The sequence below is a fragment of the Macrobrachium nipponense genome, chromosome 10 (assembly GCF_015104395.2).
Source record: "Macrobrachium nipponense isolate FS-2020 chromosome 10, ASM1510439v2, whole genome shotgun sequence".
In the NCBI taxonomy this organism is placed as follows: Eukaryota; Metazoa; Arthropoda; class Malacostraca; order Decapoda; family Palaemonidae; genus Macrobrachium; species Macrobrachium nipponense.
Window position 1 is genome coordinate 77,838,895 of NC_087204.1, and position 18,998 is coordinate 77,857,892.

The 18,998-nt window shown below is 35.2% G+C and overlaps 1 protein-coding gene across 6 annotated transcripts in view; it reads right to left on the bottom strand.

The window, feature by feature from the left end:
- Positions 1-18,998, bottom strand: part of LOC135223709 (peroxidase-like) — a 214,887-nt gene that overhangs the window by 131,366 nt on the left and 64,523 nt on the right. The window contains exons 1-2 of one of the 6 annotated variants that reach the window (XM_064262441.1): positions 18,195-18,386; positions 269-717 (exon numbers count right to left, since the gene is read on the bottom strand). The exons of 1 other annotated variant lie outside the window; for it this stretch is intronic. The gene's annotated coding sequence lies outside the window, so the exon portion shown is untranslated. Of the gene's footprint in view, positions 1-268; positions 718-18,152; positions 18,387-18,998 lie in introns of those variants that run through there. 4 more of the 6 variants (XM_064262440.1, XM_064262437.1, XM_064262438.1 and 1 more) reach the window with 4 other exon arrangements.

Here is an 18,998-nt window from a genome sequence, read left to right on the forward strand (position 1 = left end):
AGGGACACAACTCAACACGTCACCATCTTCACCTAACATTAAGTTTTAAATGATCATCTCCTTATTGCAAATAATTGTCTCTGTCTTTAAAAAATATATAAGAGAATAGTTTATCAACCCCACACATTGCCAGAAAGACACTGGACATTATGTTTAGATTTTATCCTTTTCCAAGTAGCGTCTTGCCTCAAAAGGCATTAATCCACTAGGTAATCAATCCATTATTCAACAGCACTTCAAACAGTTTGAAAATGCAAACTTCACTTACTTTAAGTCGGTACGATGACCATCCACAAATCTGAAGTTGCTTTGGAGGAGATTAGAACGCGAACCTGATTCCCTGGACTCCTCTATCTATCTCTATCTCTATCTCTAACTCTCTCTCCCTCTTGTTCTTGTTCTTGTTCTTGTTCTTGTTCTCCTTCTTCTTCTTCTTTTACCGGGTAAAACTCATGTGCTGACCCGGGACAGTAATTAATGGCAACATTAGTCGCCTTTATTTAGAAAGTTCGTGCCTAAATCCCGAGGAAGGCTGGCGCATTCACTACTGCACTCTACGGACAGCGGTTTTCCGTACTGTTATTACGATCCGAGTTTGTCACTAGACACTCATGACACTAGCACTGTTGTTAAAGTTTAGCTTAAGGTGGTCGTCTTTATATTGTACACTTACTTTAGATATAAGCCGTAGATGTTGATTTTCTTAGGTTAAAATACCTGTGGTAGGAAAGATAGATATGCATATATAAATATATATATATATATATGTATATTATATATAATTAATTATATATATATATATAATATATATATATATATATATATATATATATATATATATATATGTAAGTGTTTACATAATAAAAATATGGAATGTTAGTCCATATATATAAAAGTCTAAAACTAAAGAGGTCAACCAGATTGCTTGCAGGAATGTGATCAGACTAGAGACGCTAAAGATGACGTATACAATAAGTATGTAGGCTAAGATAACATGCCGTCACCTGTAGTCATTCAATTGTTTATAAACATTAGTCCAAGCTCCCTGCTTGAGACAACTACCCCGACCTATAATTCAAACGGCCTACGTGATCTGTAGCGTGTCTCATTTTGTGTTCGTATGAAACTATGTCATTTGTATGTATGTTCATATGTTCGAACTACTGTCTGTTCCTTCATAACTTGTAACAGAGATGGTAGACGAGCAGAACAGAGTTAGCTATCATCATTAGAAGACCTGTACCTCTTTACCTAAGCTTTATCATGTAGAGGAATAGGATTAGCAATCATCATTGGCAGAAGCGATCAAGCTATCGTTATTAGAAGACTTGTACAATCATATCTGATCTTCAGCATGTAAAACTTCAGAAGAATACATATAGTTTTATATTTCGTGTTTTCTACAAGAACCTCCTCACCATGAGTTTAACACATCGTCGTAATACCACCAAGATAATACCGACTTCGTTAATGATCTAGCACAAACCCCAGACACTCCATTGAAGATGGAAGTGCAATACCAACCGACTTAGCGTAAGATTATCGCTAGTCTAACATTACCTCATAGGGCGCCTTATCATACAAGGCACAAGCCCTAATATTGGTGGCCAGCGTACCAGACGAACTCTACAACGTCCCTACGAAGAAAAACCAAGAATAATAAATCATGTATCATAAGAAGTCAACGACGACGGAAGCAGCAGATTCTTCAAGCAACCTAGTATCATCGTTAGTGAGCGACTTCAGAAAACAATAAGAACTCTTCAACGACGACGAAAGCAACAGATTCTTCAACCAACTTAGTATCATCGTTTAGTGAATAACTTCAAGAAACAAAAACCGACGTGTCCTTTTCCTACGGCAACGGAAACTTCGTCTCTCATTAGAATCATTCAAGAAAACATCGTTAGTGAGCGTTTCCGGCACTGCAAGAAACATACCGAACGTGTCTGCAGCATCGGATTTTCAAGGGCTCGAATCATCGAAACAACGCGCACGGGGGAAACTGAAGCCAAACCAGGTCATCCGCTAAATAGAGAAGGAGGACCAAGGCCGTGTGTCGTTATCGGAACACCGTGACTTCCCACAAAAGCAAGCTAAGTACAATTTATTCATTTGAGTAACTTTGAGTGTTTCCTTTGCAGGTCGAATTTCGTTATTCCTGTGGCTGAAGTTACGAGACATTCTTAATCTTACTTTTTTACAGAAATTATCAACATCATTGAGATTTCGCTACTGCGAGTTTTTATCTTTGAGTGTCTGTTTCCAGAAGTTCTACTGAAATATCATAATCATATACTATGTTAATTTTATCATTTTGGGTGATTATTAATCCCTTACGTAACAAATCATATTAAACAGTGAATATGCGTTTACGCAGTGGACGTCTGTATTTATACAGATGCATGGATAGGGTCGTTAAGCACCGTAGTGATTAGAAAACACACAAAAAAACAAGTGGAACACCCGTACAAATCTATATAAATTAGAGGTAACACTATTTCGGGTCATGACAATAAATGCTCCTTTGCAAAGTCCCGCTCGCAGTTTTAGCCTTGAGTTTTTTTAGTTATATAAAATATCAAACCTCAATGACTCAACTTAACTTTAAAAATATGGCTGGATTGCAAGGAATAACATGTCTGTAAAAAACTTTCATCAGGCTAAATGCGCTGACCAGGATCCCTCACTATTTCAAATTTTAGCAAAGAATGAAGTACAAACAGTTAATATTGAATGCAGTAGTGATAACTTGTCTATTAGTAATCGCTCAGTTCCTAATAGTTCGTCATTCATTGCTTTATACGTAACCAGCAACATAATGCTAAAAACACACAATACGTTGCCGATGGTAATAAAGAGAAGGATCTTAATTATTACAAAAAAAAATAGAAACAGTAGCCCGTTCAGAATCAAACAAGCAAACTCGGTGACTGTGTCACCTAGTCAAGCGGTCAAGGTCAGTCAAAAACTGCCGAAGTTTTCAAAGCATAGCAAATTCCATACAATAAGCGACTCTAGCAGAGTGGGGAAAAGCGATGTTGATTCATACATACCGTATCTTTTTGAATTAAAAAGGATTTTTCCTATGAAACACACGACCGTATAAAGTAATCAGAGCAGGTTTTCGTTTTTTTTTTAATACGTAAGTTATTATAAGTAGTGGTGGATAAAGCCCGACTGTACGCGCCGTAAAAATTAGAATATCTTGTTTATTCCTTTAGTACACGTAATATCCTGTATTTACGGACTCACCGTCTGTTGTTCGAACTTCCCTAATGAGAAGTCCGGATAAGCGAGCGTTTACAGATACCTCTATAGTTATAAAAAACATTGATCTGTATCTAGTGTAATTGTAAGATTCATCTAGGGGTATACAAAATATTAACTTACATCCTGCAAAATAAGGCGTGTTTATCAAAGGGAAATCCTATAAACCTTCAAACATATTAAAATCCGTTTGAACAAAAAAATGAGACAGTTAATCAAATAATAACTTATATAAAGGAACTATACATTTGTCTCATAAATCGTAAACATTGTTTCAAATGACCCAACAGAATCTCCCACAACCGCAGTCGCACTTTGCACGCAAAATCTCGAGAAGCATGCACCCTCGAATGTCTTAGTGCGTGTAAAAAAGACTTTGCTGGGAAATGAAATTTTAATCCTTCCCGACACTCTGAAATATAACGATTTCCGCGAACAAAGCCCTAGACACGGTTGACTCGCTGCAAACAAGTTAATATAGTAATCCACAAAAACCTATACATATAAATACGCATTTCTTTTATTGTTGCTAACTTTTAATCCCGCCCAACCAGTCGTGGATGAATCTCTCTGATAATCTATCTAAAGTAATATCAGTAAAGTCATTCAAGCAGAGGTGATTCAGCAGAAATTTTTTTTTATCTTTTACCTGAATACCAGGAAGTTTCTCCACTAGCGAGTGATCTCTGGGAAAAACGGATGTAATTTAACACAAAACACGGTCTAAGGACAAACATAAAGCTATTTACGTACCTTCGTTATAGATTCTCAATGAAATTTCAAAATAGAGATAAATGACGAAGTTGAAAAATGTTAGTAATAGGAGTCATTAGGAAATCAAATAAGCCCATATAATTTTTCCCTCAAATGTCTGCCAATAAAAGATCGGATTTCGCGTATCTGCGTAGATTTCTGTCGCTTAAACAAGGAAACGACTCCCGATAGTTTCCAGTGCCATGTAGCGACGACATCTTATCTCTGTTAGTTAGAATAAATTTTTCACAGCTTGGACTTACTTAAAAGCTTTTACCAGATACCATTACCTAAGTGATTGTACATCATACTCAGTTTCAAGCAAACTCAGGGACATTATCAATTTTTTACGTATGCCTCCGGCTTACGTTGCGCCCCAATTACAATATAGTGTTTGGAGACTTTTAGGGGATAACCTACATGCCTATATGGATGATCTTGTAATCTTTTCTAATACCTTAGAAGTACATTCACATAAAGTAGACAAATAATCTCAGAGTAAAATATCTAAATGTGAGTTTTTTAAAACCGAACATGTTTATCTAGGTTTTATGTGTCTGGTCAAGGTCTTAAAAGTAGTCCATGGTAAGGTGGTCAAGGCTATTCATAACTGTCCGGTACTTATTAACGTAAAAGGGGGAGATACAGCACTTTTGCGCTGTAGTGGGTATTACAATCGTATGTAAATATGTAACTCTTCAATCATGACAGCTCCTTTAACAGATCTTACGAAGAAGAGCGTAGATTTATTATGGTCTGAAAAGCATCAACAGGCGTTCGATATCTTAAAAGCGGAAAATGCAGCTTACCTAACTTAAAAATCCCTGATTTAAATAAGGAATTTTTTTTTATTGCAACAGACGCCTCAGACCAAGGGGTAAGAGGGATACTACTTCAGTAATATGATAAACAGTTCTTCCCTATAGCTTTGTTTTATTCACGTAAACTAAAGCCCTCTGAAAGTAAATATGCAGTAATAGCAAGGAAGGGCTAGGTAATCTTGTTTAACTCACTAGTTAAGCATTTTAAGTTCATAATATATTGGCTATCCTGATAAAGTCCTTACTGAACATGAGTCCTTTACCGAGTTTTTCAAAGGCTTTAATCACAGTCCAAAAGGAACTCGGTGACAAATGATCATTCAGGTCTTTGGAGCCAAGATAAGATATCTACCTGGGAAAAGCAAATATCATAGTTGACGCATTATCCCGCAATCCCGCACCATAACAGCAAAGAACCATTAATTAGACTAAAAGATATAGAAACATCCGTGCCTATTGTGAAAAACCGTATCAACAAGAAAATTCCTTAACCCAAGAGATCGCGACCATTGAATATCTGGGTTGGAGCGCAGAACTGTTACAAACTGAACAAAGCAAGTGTCAACAGTGATAAGCAAAACAATAAACACCAAACAATAAACACTTCGAACGGAAACAAGGTCAGCAGCTAAGCAAAACCAATAAACACTTCGAACGGAAACAGGGTCAGCGGCTAAGCAAACCAATAAACACTTCGAGCAGAAACCCTAAAGCAAAAATATATTTAAAGTATGTGTATCAGAATAATGTAATCAAATGTAATATTATATGTAGGACCGTGACGAGGAAAACCCGAAGAACACAGCAGATGACTAACGACCAGGTAGTAATAATAATCTCTTTCATACCAGTCGTCATAAACTGGTTGCATTCCGTCATCCAGGGTTCCCTCCTATGTCACAGAAAGCCAAATCACTGTTTTACTGGCCTACAATGCTTACAGATATAAAAAGCACATAACTAATTGTAAACACGTGTCATGAAACAAGGATACACTAAGACACCTGTCAGATTAGGGGCCTATCCTGTGCCAAATCAATCCTTGAAAGAATATACTTAGAATTATTAACAGAGTTACGAGTCTGACAGAGGGAATAAACACTTCTTAGTGTTAATAGTTCCTTGACACGTTATATAGAATTAATAGCACTAAAAACAAACACCGCAATTGAGTGCGTTAGGAATATTTATGAGTGCTAAATCAGTAAATATGGAATTCAACACATAATAATCTGTGACTCGGGTGGTGTAAATCAATAATAATCTCCTTAACACGTTGTGTGAATTCCTTTCCATTAAGAAAACCAATAATATATTTTATCACCCAGAGTCAATCGGTTTGGTAGAATACCGGATAATTAAATAGGAAGTGTCAATGTCTTACGAGTTACAACTCGTGATATTGGATCCGAACTGGATTATAGCGGTTCTCGCGGTTTTAAATACCTTTATCATTTATATCTTGTATCTATAGAATTGATGCCGCAAGTAGCCTTATACGGTACGCCGCTAGAACACTTTTCCACATATTCAAGCCAACCATTAATTTATCAAATATATATAAAAAATATATAAATAAATAAATATAAAAAAATAAATAAATATGGATACAAGTGGAGTCAATATAATACATCCGTAAGAAGTCGGAAGGGTTACAAATTATAATAAAAAAGGAATCACGATAAAAATCAATAAGCAAAACGTAACCATAGATTAATTAAATATCCAAATATATATGCGTATATATTTAGCAATGACATATAAGCTAAAAGTTCAAATACATATCCAAAACCTACTGACATATTGTCTGTCCCGGTGATTTATATTCGTAGTCAATGAAAAAAAAAAAATAATAATAATAATAAATAAATAAATAAATAAAAAAATAAAATAAAAGAGATTTTAAAGTCAGGAAGTCTAGAAGTGAAAATGTTATCTATGAAATAATCCTATATGAATCTTATACAGGGCTAATAATATATATAGAATTTGTATGGAAACCTTTTTCATATAGTTTGAATAAGGAATATTTAATTCACATAATTACAATTATGCAGATTTCCAACATGAAAACTAATATATTGTTCAATTTTGGTACTGTTTTTTTTCAGACATTCTTTTCGTGTGGTCGAGTATTAAAAGATAATAAATTTATCCTAAAGTCGTATTTATTGCAGCAAGTAACGTAACTCTTAGCTGGCTGAGAGCAATCTCCTGCCAAGTGACGACGTCATCATTGCCGTATCAGCATTTGTTCCTTTTAACCTCAATAATCTGCTTACACAGGCTTCATCTCGCGCTTGCAAAAGCAGATTGACTGGAGAAAGGAATGCTTAGCCCGAACTTCTCATGGGCAAGGCAGACGTTAGGTACAAGTGTCTATCGGTGTGCGCAATACAACTTGCAATCATTTTAAAATTAATAAACAAAATAAGGAATAGAATTTCTATAACATCAAAATGAATTAATTTTTCTTTTTTTTCTGAACCTCATAGACATTTAGAAAGTATCCAGTCATGGGGAAAATGTCGCATTTTCTTGAAAAACCCAAAGTTTATATAGAAATTAGTTACATAGTGGGTTTTTTTTCGTTGCATCTCCTACCTATTAATAAAGTTTTTAAAAATTAACCTCAGAGGATGCGCGCGAGAAAATTGAATATGAAACTTTTGTTAGGGCACATAGGATCAGATTTTATCACAACTTAATTTCAGTTAGCATAGAGAAATACAGAATCATGATTAATCTTCTCTTTGACTCTTATGTTGCCTGGCAATCTTACAAATAGCTCCGTTTTCCACTTCTTTGTCTAGTAACTTACTACCAGTAATATCGAATTTTCTTTGGGATTCGTATTGATATCTGTTTATTTTTTATAATTATGGATATTTTTACAGTCCTCATAGACCTGGATAGGTTCACTCATTGTTAATGCCATGGATAAAAAAGTTTGTACAGCGGACTCTTTTGAATTCCAAAATATCAGCGAATTCATGTGGGTTAAGTCTGGTCTAAATGGCTCTCTCCCCTCCCCTGTATTTGGATGTCGTCTGAATTTACTTTGCCCTTGTGACAAGTATAATTTCACTTGCAGGCTGATTAATGGAACCTGTTACAGTATCCTGCAGTACGAGAGTTTCACATCGCAACTTCGAAAAATCGTTCGTCGCTGCGGACGACGGCAGTCGAGTAACAACCGCCTACAATGTGAAAGGAATAAGCACCATCATGGACTTCTTCGACCGACACCGTATCTCGTCGTTAATCTCGTTTTAATGCGGAACGCTCCGGCTACTGTCGGAAATCGACTACAGAAAGGGACATACTTCCGACAATTACGACCCGAAGGATATTCAACTCTACTTTGCTGGCGAAGGACTCGTGCTGGGATGATCTATTCATCGCGAACGTAATCGTGTAGCTTAGGATGCAGAGAATAAGTATGAGCGCAATATAGAACGTTGGACCCGCCCAGGCAAATTTTCCCCTTGTTTTAACCCTGTGAAATAGGCCGTTTCATTGGGCTATAGGTGGTTGTCTGGAACTGTGTAATGGACGAAAAGTTGTTCGAACGCTAGTTAAAAGTGAAGTAGTATAACCTCGGTCATGTATCCTATATATATAAAGTATCATGTATCCTATATATATATATAAATGATCATAAATAACAGAATCGAAATATATTTTTTGCGTGTACGCACTAGGAATCTATATATAAATGATCATAAATAACAGAATCGAAATATATTTTTTGCGTGTACGCACTAGGAATCTATATATAAATGATCATAAATAACAGAATCTAAATATATCTTTGCGTGTACGCAATAGGAATCTATTTAAAGTGCACATATATTAATCATAATTATATGAATCCATATACATATGTATAAACAAATCAGGTAGCCTATAATCAATCTGTTACCTTTTATCTTACCAATATCTGCAGTTATATATGAGTTAGTATATTGATTAATGAATCAGTCAGCATAAACATTAATAATGTTATCAATTCATATATGAAAATTTTTATCAGTTAAATATGTTTTTACCATATTAATCTTCATTCTATGCAATTATCAGAGTACATTAGTATTTTCTGTAGCATATGTATCTTAATGAGATGAAGTGAAAAAACTGTATCATTATATATCACGTGATCACTATTATTTACCAATAATCATTGTTTTATATTTACTACTTGAATCAATTCATGTATACCATGAATTTTTATTTACTTATATATATATATATATTCACATAGTGTCTGTATCACACTCCTATAAGTCAAATGCAAGTCAAGTTTGAGTAATATTCAGTAGTTGGTTTTGGTAGCTGACCGAGCTGATGTAAGTGTTTACATAATAAAAAATATGGAATGTTGTCCATATATATAAAAGTCTAAAACTAAAGAGGTCAACCAGATTGCTTGCAGGAATGTGATCAGACTAGAGACGCTAAAGATGACGTATACAATAAGTATGTAGGCTAAGATAACATGCCGTCACCTGTAGTCATTCAATTGTTTATAAACATTAGTCCAAGCTCCCTGCTTGAGACAACTACCCCGACCTATAATTCAAACGGCCTACGTGATCTGTAGCGTGTCTCATTTTGTGTTCGTATGAAACTATGTCATTTGTATGTATGTTCATATGTTCGAACTACTGTCTGTTCCTTCATAACTTGTAACAGAGATGGTAGACGAGCAGAACAGAGTTAGCTATCGTCATTAGAAGACCTGTACCTCTTTACCTAAGCTTTATCATGTAGAGGAATAGGATTAGCCATCATCATTGGCAGAAGCGATCAAGCTATCGTTATTAGAAGACTTGTACAATCATATCTGATCTTCAGCATGTAAAACTTCAGAAGAATACATATAGTTTTATATTTCGTGTTTTCTACAAGAACCTCCTCACCATGAGTTTAACACATCGTCGTAATAACCAACAAGATAATACCGACATTCGTAAATGATCTACAAACCCCCAGACACTCCATTGAAGATGGAAGTGCAATACCAACCGACTTAGCGTAAGATTATCGCTAGTCTAACATTACCTCATAGGGCGCCTTATCATACAAGGCACAAGCCCTATATATATGTGTGTGTGTGTGTGTGTGTGTGTGTGTGTGTGTGTGTGTGTTATAAGCGAATAAGAATTTATGACTATTATTTTTCCTGTGGTATTCGCTTATGTCATGAAGTCACGTGATTCTTTAAGCACATAATGTATGTATATCTTACTGCAATAAAAATGACAGAGCCTAGTTGGTTGAATGTACCATTATATATATATATATATATATATATATATATATATATATATATATATATATATGCATATGCAACTGTAATAGCCACAATGCCCTCTTAACATGTTGAATTCTTTGCTGTTATTTTGGATACGCTTGTCACTACAAATCCTGAAGATCCAAGTTCAAAGAAGTTTTTGAAGAAATTGTGATGTCCGGTACTGGGAAACGAACCAAGGTCCCATAATCTACAAAGAGGTCTCTGTGGCTATTAATATGTATCTGGTAAAAAAGTGGCCAGTAGATTCTACACACACACACACACACACACACACACACACACACACATATATATATATATATATATATATATACATATATATATATATATATACATATTTATAAGTAAAATATATATATATTTTTATATACATATATATATATATATATATATATATATATATATATATATATATATATATGTATGTATATATGTATTCTGGCCCTGCCTCAGTGTGCCAGCCACTGTACGGCAGTGTATGTATATATATATATATATATATATTATATATATATATATATATATATGTATGTGTGTGTGTGTATGTGTGTGTGTGTAATCTGATTATTTAACAAGCCAATTTCCACGCCATCCTGACTGCAGCAAAATCCAAATATTCTCTTCCAAATTCCAGTAGAGAAATCCATTAAAGCACAAAAGTTTGAATTTCTTGCTTCCGAAGTCCCTTACATACGGTTAACTGATTCAGCGCAATAATTCCTACTTATAAAATATCTATTAGATTAGCAAAGTAGCGTCAGTGTATCGCCCAGAACCGAAAAAGGCAATCAAAAGATGGGCAAAGAATGAACAGTTGCGCCCAATCCAGATGAAAATAGTACCATATTCGCGAAGAGGGGAAAGTCACTGGGGTTTCCGAAATAATCTGGAAAATGTAGCTTTGGAACATGAAAAAAGTAGTCTAGGAAAGCCTTTGTTGGTTTGGGAATTTCAACCCACAAAGAAATATTGTCATTTAATTAACTGCTCCTCTGAAAATGATCTGACATTGGTCTAGACAACCAGGACAAACTTTCAGATTCAAAGGCTGTAAAGTTAAGAATATCTTAGTTTTACCAGACCACTGAGCTGATTAACAGCTCTCCTAGGGCTGGCCCGAAGGATAAGATATTTTTATGCAACGGAACCTACAGCTTATTGTGGGATCCGGACCACATCGAGAAATGAATTTCTATCACCAGAAATAAATTCCTCAGATTTCGCGTTGGCAGAGCGGAGAATCGAACCCGGACCCTGAGATCGGTAGTCGGGGAACAGAGGCTGTATAAAAGTAGGACGCGTTTCTGAAATCTGTAACAACCTTTGCCATTTTGAATTATCTGGCAATAAATGGGATATAGTGAGATGCGGAAACCAAGCGAGTGAGAGAAACACGGCGCAAAGTAACTGACAAATAGAAGCAGTGCACGAAAAATAAAACTGTTAATCTTTCACGACAAGTGGTGGCTTAGTTGTTTTGATGAGAGAGAGAGAGAGAGAGAGAGAGAGAGAGAGAGAGAGAGCGAGAGAGAGAGAGAGAGAGCATCAACAGAAACTAATAGAGATTTTCAAATGAAAGTATTGATAATTAACGGGAATGGAGAACTTGCAAATGACAATGAAGAGAGAGTTTGATTTTTATATGAAAGGAAAGTTTTGAACAAAACAGAGAAAGACTGGCCAGCGAGAATAACGAAGATATTCCCGCGTGTGTGTGTGTGTGTGTGTGTGTGTGTGTGTGTGTGAGAGAGAGAGAGAGAGAGAGAGAGAGAGAGAGAGAGAATTTGCCAGTTAATTGAAGAACATACAATATCAGGCTATACATTGAAAGAGATAACAGTTAAAAATTAAAGAGGAGAAATTTGTAACGACAATGAATATAAGCGAGAGAGAGAGAGAGAGACTCCAATGAAAATAATGAACCATCAGCAGAGTCAGTGAAGTTTGCTTAACGACGAAGGCAAACCTATTGGTTATTTCGGCAGAGATGAAAGTTCAAACAACCCAGCGCTGGCTCTACTTGTTGGAGATTCATTTAGACTACTGACAGAGAACTTTGCTAGTGACAAATATGAAAAAGAAGGGCGGGGTGGGGGGGGGGGGGGGGGGGGGGGGGGGGGGGGGGGGGGGGGGGGGGGGGGGGGGGGGGGGGGGGGGGGGGGGGGGGGGGGGGAGGGGGGGGGGGGGGGGGGGGCATCTAATCCTCAGTTCTCCAAAAGCTCCTGTTTTTATTCACCTTCTTTTTCGTTTCACCCTTATACCCTTCTTGCCCTGGCAGTCATTCGTCAAAATACCGTTCCCTTATCAACTATCTCAGCTTCATAACTTGATCTCTACTTATTAAGGGAGCGTGACATTACCATTCTTTCTTGGACATACAGTTGGGCTATTTAATTTCCAACATGAACGCTTAAACAATATTACTGTCCCAATTTTCCATCGCTCGTAATACTTCACATTAGCAAGTTTTCCTGTAATAAGACTTGCTTTCATATAAGGCTAAGCTCTTCATCACTCGACTAATTTCCTTTTTATCCATTCCCAAACACCTTCCAAAAACAAATCATTCCCTACACTCTTCCATTACATTAAAATTCTTAGGTGAATTATATTTGTTTTACCTTGTTAGAAATTTTTAAATAATACAACAGTCTTTTTTTATTTTATTTTTTATTATTATTTTTTTTTCCTTATTGCCCCTTATCAGTGAACGCTCACCAGCTTGCTGAGTATTTACACACTCTTCCCGTACCCAAAGATTGTTTGTTTGTTTGTATGGTGCTTTTACGTTGCATGGAACCAGTGGTTATTCAGCAACGGGAACCAACGGCTTTACGTGACTTCAGAACCACGTCGAGAGTAAACTTCTGTCACCAGAAATACACATCTCTAACCCCTCAATGGAATGCCCGAGAATCGAACTCGCGACCACCGAGGTGTCAGGCCAAGACCATACCGATCACGCCACTGAGGCGCACCCAAAGAGGGTGCACCAGTATTTCCTGTTCTCTCTTGAAAGACACCAATAAAATTAATCATGAAATCGTTACGCATTCTTCATCTGCTTTCATGTCGAGGGAGTCAATCTTTCTTGCCTAGACACACAAACAGACACTACTATTGAAAGATTTTATTTACTCTCCACACACTTGCCATCAAACTATCATTATATTTCAGCAGTTTCCACGCAGCGACAGTAACTTCCTCTTAAAAGATTTATAAACGATGCCAGATACCGCTTCCTTTCCCTCTCTCTCTCTCTCTCTCTCTCTCTCTCTCTCTCTCTCTGTGTGTGTGTGTGTGTGTGTGTGTGTGTGTGTGTGTGTGTGTGTGTGTGTGTGGCGGTAATGATCGTCATGATTATGGACGAATTCTTCCCAAATCGTTCTGTTAATCTCTGCGACGCTTCCTGCACGTCAAGTGGCGATGTTCTACGTAGCGGATTTCATGAAAATGTTTTCCTTGTTTCCCAGAAGGCGCCGACTACTTGCACTACCAGACCGTGAGAAGAAAGATAGCTCATCCATCTCAGGCACCAAGAGTTTCAGGAAAAATACTGAAGGGACGGACAATCTAGTGATCTTTTAAAAGTCGAAACGAAAAACCAGACAAATGGCAAGGGAGAGACCATGGCCCAACCTCAGAGAAGGCTTGCGAACCTTTGATCAAGACACGGTAATTAACAGCAATTAGGCAAAATGGAAAGACTGAATTTCAAAGCTTGGGATGAGAAGGAAAGAGACCATTACCGAATCGAGTCATTGCGAAGGACTTCGTCGGGGAATAACTTTCAGAAATCCAAAGGTTACTGACCTCCAAACACTAAAGGGGTAACTTAAAGGTTTCTTGGGGTGATTGGGAACACCTTCCTGAGGTTCAAATTAAGTAATAAGCAAAATAACAGTGATAATCAACAGAAAGCGAGAACATAATTACGAACGAAGGACATCAGAAATATTAGGTATGTTTCCGAAATGGAAGGATAAAGCCAGTATGTAAATAGTCACTAGGATACAGACACTTTACAACATTGTAGCAAACACATGAAATTTATAAGCAGATATGCCCGTTACAAAAAAAAAATTAATTTTTTTTTATGAAATCTGAAGTGACCTGAGCATCTAGGATCACTGATTTACGGGAGTTTTAATTTACAGGACTCTCATCTCAAAACCATAATTAAAAATGATGCTGCAAAGTGAAATAGGGTAAACAAGAATGATGTCTTTGGGGTAAATGGAGAATACACACGGACTGTTGAGTTTAATCTAAAAGAAAATCAGTGAGAAAAAGAAAAGGAATTAGGAAAAAGACCTTTAAAATATCATCACCAGTAATAAGGAAAAGAACGTACGTCTCTGATCCTTACTGCTGTTGCAAAACAGAAAGATCAAAGCTAGGATAAGTTTACAGAGACGAGGCATCAAGTTATAAGCGAGAAATTTGGCTAAACGAACTTATTTTAGACTCTGCCAGATGCTTTGAAACAGGGGTTCTTGACCTTTTGATGACTCCTGGCCCCCAATGAATTACCCAATGTGCTTCCACACCCCCTTTGCTTAACTCCACTTAAGTCCTATTTGTTGACAATATGATTTATTATACTTAATACATAATTAATTATGAATAGCTAGGGATAGAACCTACAAGAAAATCAAGAGCATTTATAGTTTTAATGTCTATTTATTTACAAAATGTATCCATGTATATTTTAACACATTAACATCACATATATACAAATATCCAGAGATCAAGTCCCATACCGCGAGCTTGTGGTTCTCATACCCCCAGGGATATGGATACCCCTTGTTAAGAACCCTTGCTTTAAAGACTTAAAGGCCTGCGTCAAAGATTCTCCAAAATACCCACATCAATAGAACATAAAAGTAGATTAAAAAAGTTGTACAAGAATTTAAACCTAAATAAAGTTTCTCATATTTAAGTAACGGCAGAAGTTAGAGTAAAAGTACTGCAGTATGATATACCGGGGTTATCACTTCTCTGTAGAACACGCCTTACAGCAAGAGAACGTTTCCAAGAGTCTCAGAAAATAAACGAATAAAGTTCTAAGTGAACTCTGCCTTTCTGACTTCAAAAACAAAAATTATAGGAAGGGCATAGAATTGAAAAACACAAAAACCACTAGACCCAAAAAAACACCATAACCAGAATACCTGAAAGAAGAAAGTATTGTCGTGGGAGAAGGAAAGAACGGGATTTTTCAATTAGAAATATTTCAAGAGTAGGTCTGTAGAGAGCAAGGAAAGAAATCGATTTACAAAATATTACTCTTTTTTTTTTTTTTTTTTTTTTTTCTTCTATCCCAGACGGGAAAAGGATCGGAATATACGGTTCAAGAAAATTTACTTCTTTCAAAATGAAAAGGGAATGAGTATCAACAAAAAGAAAAGTTAGGCACTGCTGATCAGTTGGTCTCTCAACGGGATCCAAAATTTCATTTCATTATAAGACACGTATATACTTATATAAAAGTTCACTGGATTGCTACAACCAAGGATGTCTCATACATCCTCCATGAAAACATATTTTTCTCTTTTTATTTATTTATTTTTTTCTTTTTACAGTTCACTGGAGGTTCTCATCACTGTCTCAAAGTTCCTCTCGAACTTAGTGGCAATTCTGTATACATGACGTCGTCATCGCTCCTATACAGCAAAGTTTAATCTATCTATGTATCTATCGGTTTATCTATCTATCTATCTATCTATCTATCTATCTATCCTATCTATCTATAAACATATATATTTACATTTATATATTAATATTATTTAATATATTTAATAATTATATATATAATATAAAAATATATATATAATAATATACCATACAAATATTTTTTTTATAATACAATTATATATTTATAAAAATATATATGTATATTTGATTATATAGTATACATATATGTGTATGTGTGTGTGTGCATGCACGCGCTTATGTGCATAATGCATATCTGCGCACAGCAATATTCAGTACTTTCAACACGGAATGATGTAAATAATGCAGATTGGCAGATAACCGCACATCCACAGTGGGAAGTAGGTTAATGAGCAATAAAAAATAAAAGGGGAAAACTGCTTTTAAATGCACTCCCGTCGACTGGAAACTGTTGAGAAGACGACGCGGCTCCGTTCGTCCTCTCACGGAAAATACAGATTTTGCGTGACGCGGATCCGTGTTGACAATCCCGGCAACTCAGGTGTGAATAGAACTCAACCGAACATTCCGGACGCCTCGACGAGAAATCGACTTTGATTTTGAGATCAAGCTCAGGATTTTCATACGTTTTTTTTTCTATTTACTTATTTCCTTTCTTCTTTAAGCTGAGGCAAGGTAGGAAAAAACATTGGTTTTAAGTTGGCAGTTCGTTAAAACTTTCTTGACTTCGATTCACATTGTTTACTTTCTATATATCATGTTTAAATTTTCAATTAAAGACACATTAAATATTTGTGCTTTCTACTTGATGCCTTCGTTATTTCCTGTTCAAAACTTCAGTTATCTTCATGAATGGTTGATATTTTCTGTACGGTCAAAATCTCTCCCATTTTCGATTAAGAACGCGGAAAAAACTTTACATAAGTTTTAGTTAAAAACTTAACTTTTAAAACAGACAAAAACCAAAACATGTAGTATTTACATATGTGATTATTTCAATACTTAAAACCTTTCGATTAAAACTAAAATAAAAACCTTTTAGAGCATTGAATAAGATTACGCTCACTTAATTGAATCATATTATATTATATATATATATATATATATATATATATTATATATATATATCTATATATATATGTATATATATAATATATATTATATATATATTATATATATATATATATCATAATTTGTAAATCCGTGCATTGCAAAATTTTCGTTTGCAAATCAATGCAAAGTCTGAATAGATAAAATCGACTAGCAATCAAAGTTGAATGCTATGCATCCAAAAACCTCCAGTTGAAATATGCAAAAGATTTTGCGGTAGTTTCAACTCGATATGTATAAATGATTTGCTAGTGTGGAAATGCATAAATCTGAGTAAGTTTTGCTTCAAATGGAAATCTTTTCAGTGGTCTTAACTGGGAATATAAACGCCTATGCTGTGGTCTTTAATAAAATGTAATTAAGTCGGAATAGTTTTATTCGAAGTTTTAATCAAAAGGTTTTAAGTACTGAAATGATCACGTTTATAAAGACTAAAGTTTTGTGTTTTGTCTGTTTTAAAAGTTAAATTTTTAACTAAAACGAATACAGTTTTTTTTTGTCACGCTTTTAATCGAAAATGGGAGAGATTTTAACCTTATACTTCTAGAAATATCAACCATAAGTTAAGATAACTGAAGTTTTGAACAGGACATAACGACGGCATTAAGCAGAAAGCACAAATATTTAATGTGTCCTTAACTGAAAATTTTAACATGATATATAAAAGGTAAACAATCTGAATCAAAGTCAAGAAAATTTGAACGAACTGCCAACTGGAAACCTAAGGCAAGATTTTAAGTTACATACAAATAATAAGAAAATTTCTCACATGTATAAATCTCAATTGCATTGTGCAAATTAATAATTCAGTATTATATATAATATAGTTATATATATATATATATATATATATATATATATATATATATATATATATATTTTTATAGTATATATATATATATATATATATATATATATATATATATATATATATATAATATATATATATATATATACGCATGCACACGAAGTCATTTACTACTGAAGCTTAAAGTTGTTTCAGATTTCGTTAAAATGACATTAACTGATGCTAAACCCACGATAATCTTCAACATAAATATGTAAGTAATGTATCTTAGTCATTGTATGTATGATTACACACATTTGTACGATGGATATATATACTATATATATATATTAATATATATATATATATATATATATATATATATATAAAGATACATTTAGAATTATATAATCACATTTCTCTCACTGACTGATCTTCGGATCCCACACCCACGCACCGTGTTGCTGTCACTTGCACGATCAGGTACAGTAGTATAACCGATCTCTCTCTCTCTCCCTCACTCTTTCTCGAAGGCTTCACCAATTGAAATCACTGGAGGAGAGACAAGCAACCGAGTAAAGGAGCCAGCGAGTCAGCAAGCCAGGTAGACAAGCAGCCAGCTAGCACGTGGTGGCGTTAGCACCTTAAAGCTAAAAGTTACACTGACTACAATCTCTTCCAACTTCTTCCCCGGACGTTAGCTTCCAGCGAGCGAGCGAGCGAGCGAGCAGTGCCAGAGGTCGCCAGATGAACTTTCTCCAAACATCACACGAGCGGGGGAGACGGCGGCTTTTGACTTTCTTAGTATCAGATTATCTCTTCCTTTCATTGTGTCTTCGCCGTATATATATTTTTTTTTTTTCATTTATTACCAGAGCTCTTCTGTTATAGCGGCATATTCTGTTCCTTTCATTGTAACTTTAATGATTGTTTTCACCAGTTTTATTCTTTTATATAAGGGAAAATTCTGTTCCTTCCATTGGGTCTTTCCTGTTTTTTATATTTTATTATTTTTATTATATAATGCTCTTCTTTTATATGGGAAAATTCTGTTCCTTCTACTGGGCCTTTTCCTATGGTTCTTTATTATTATTGTTATTATTATTATTATTATTATTATTATTATTATTATTATTATTACCAGACTCTTTTGTTTCAAGGGACATTCTCTGAATCTTGGTGTCGTTCTTTATCTCTTTTTGACTAAAAATGGTAATTTACAAAGCACCATGATCTTGCAATGCAACCTTTTCTTGCTATA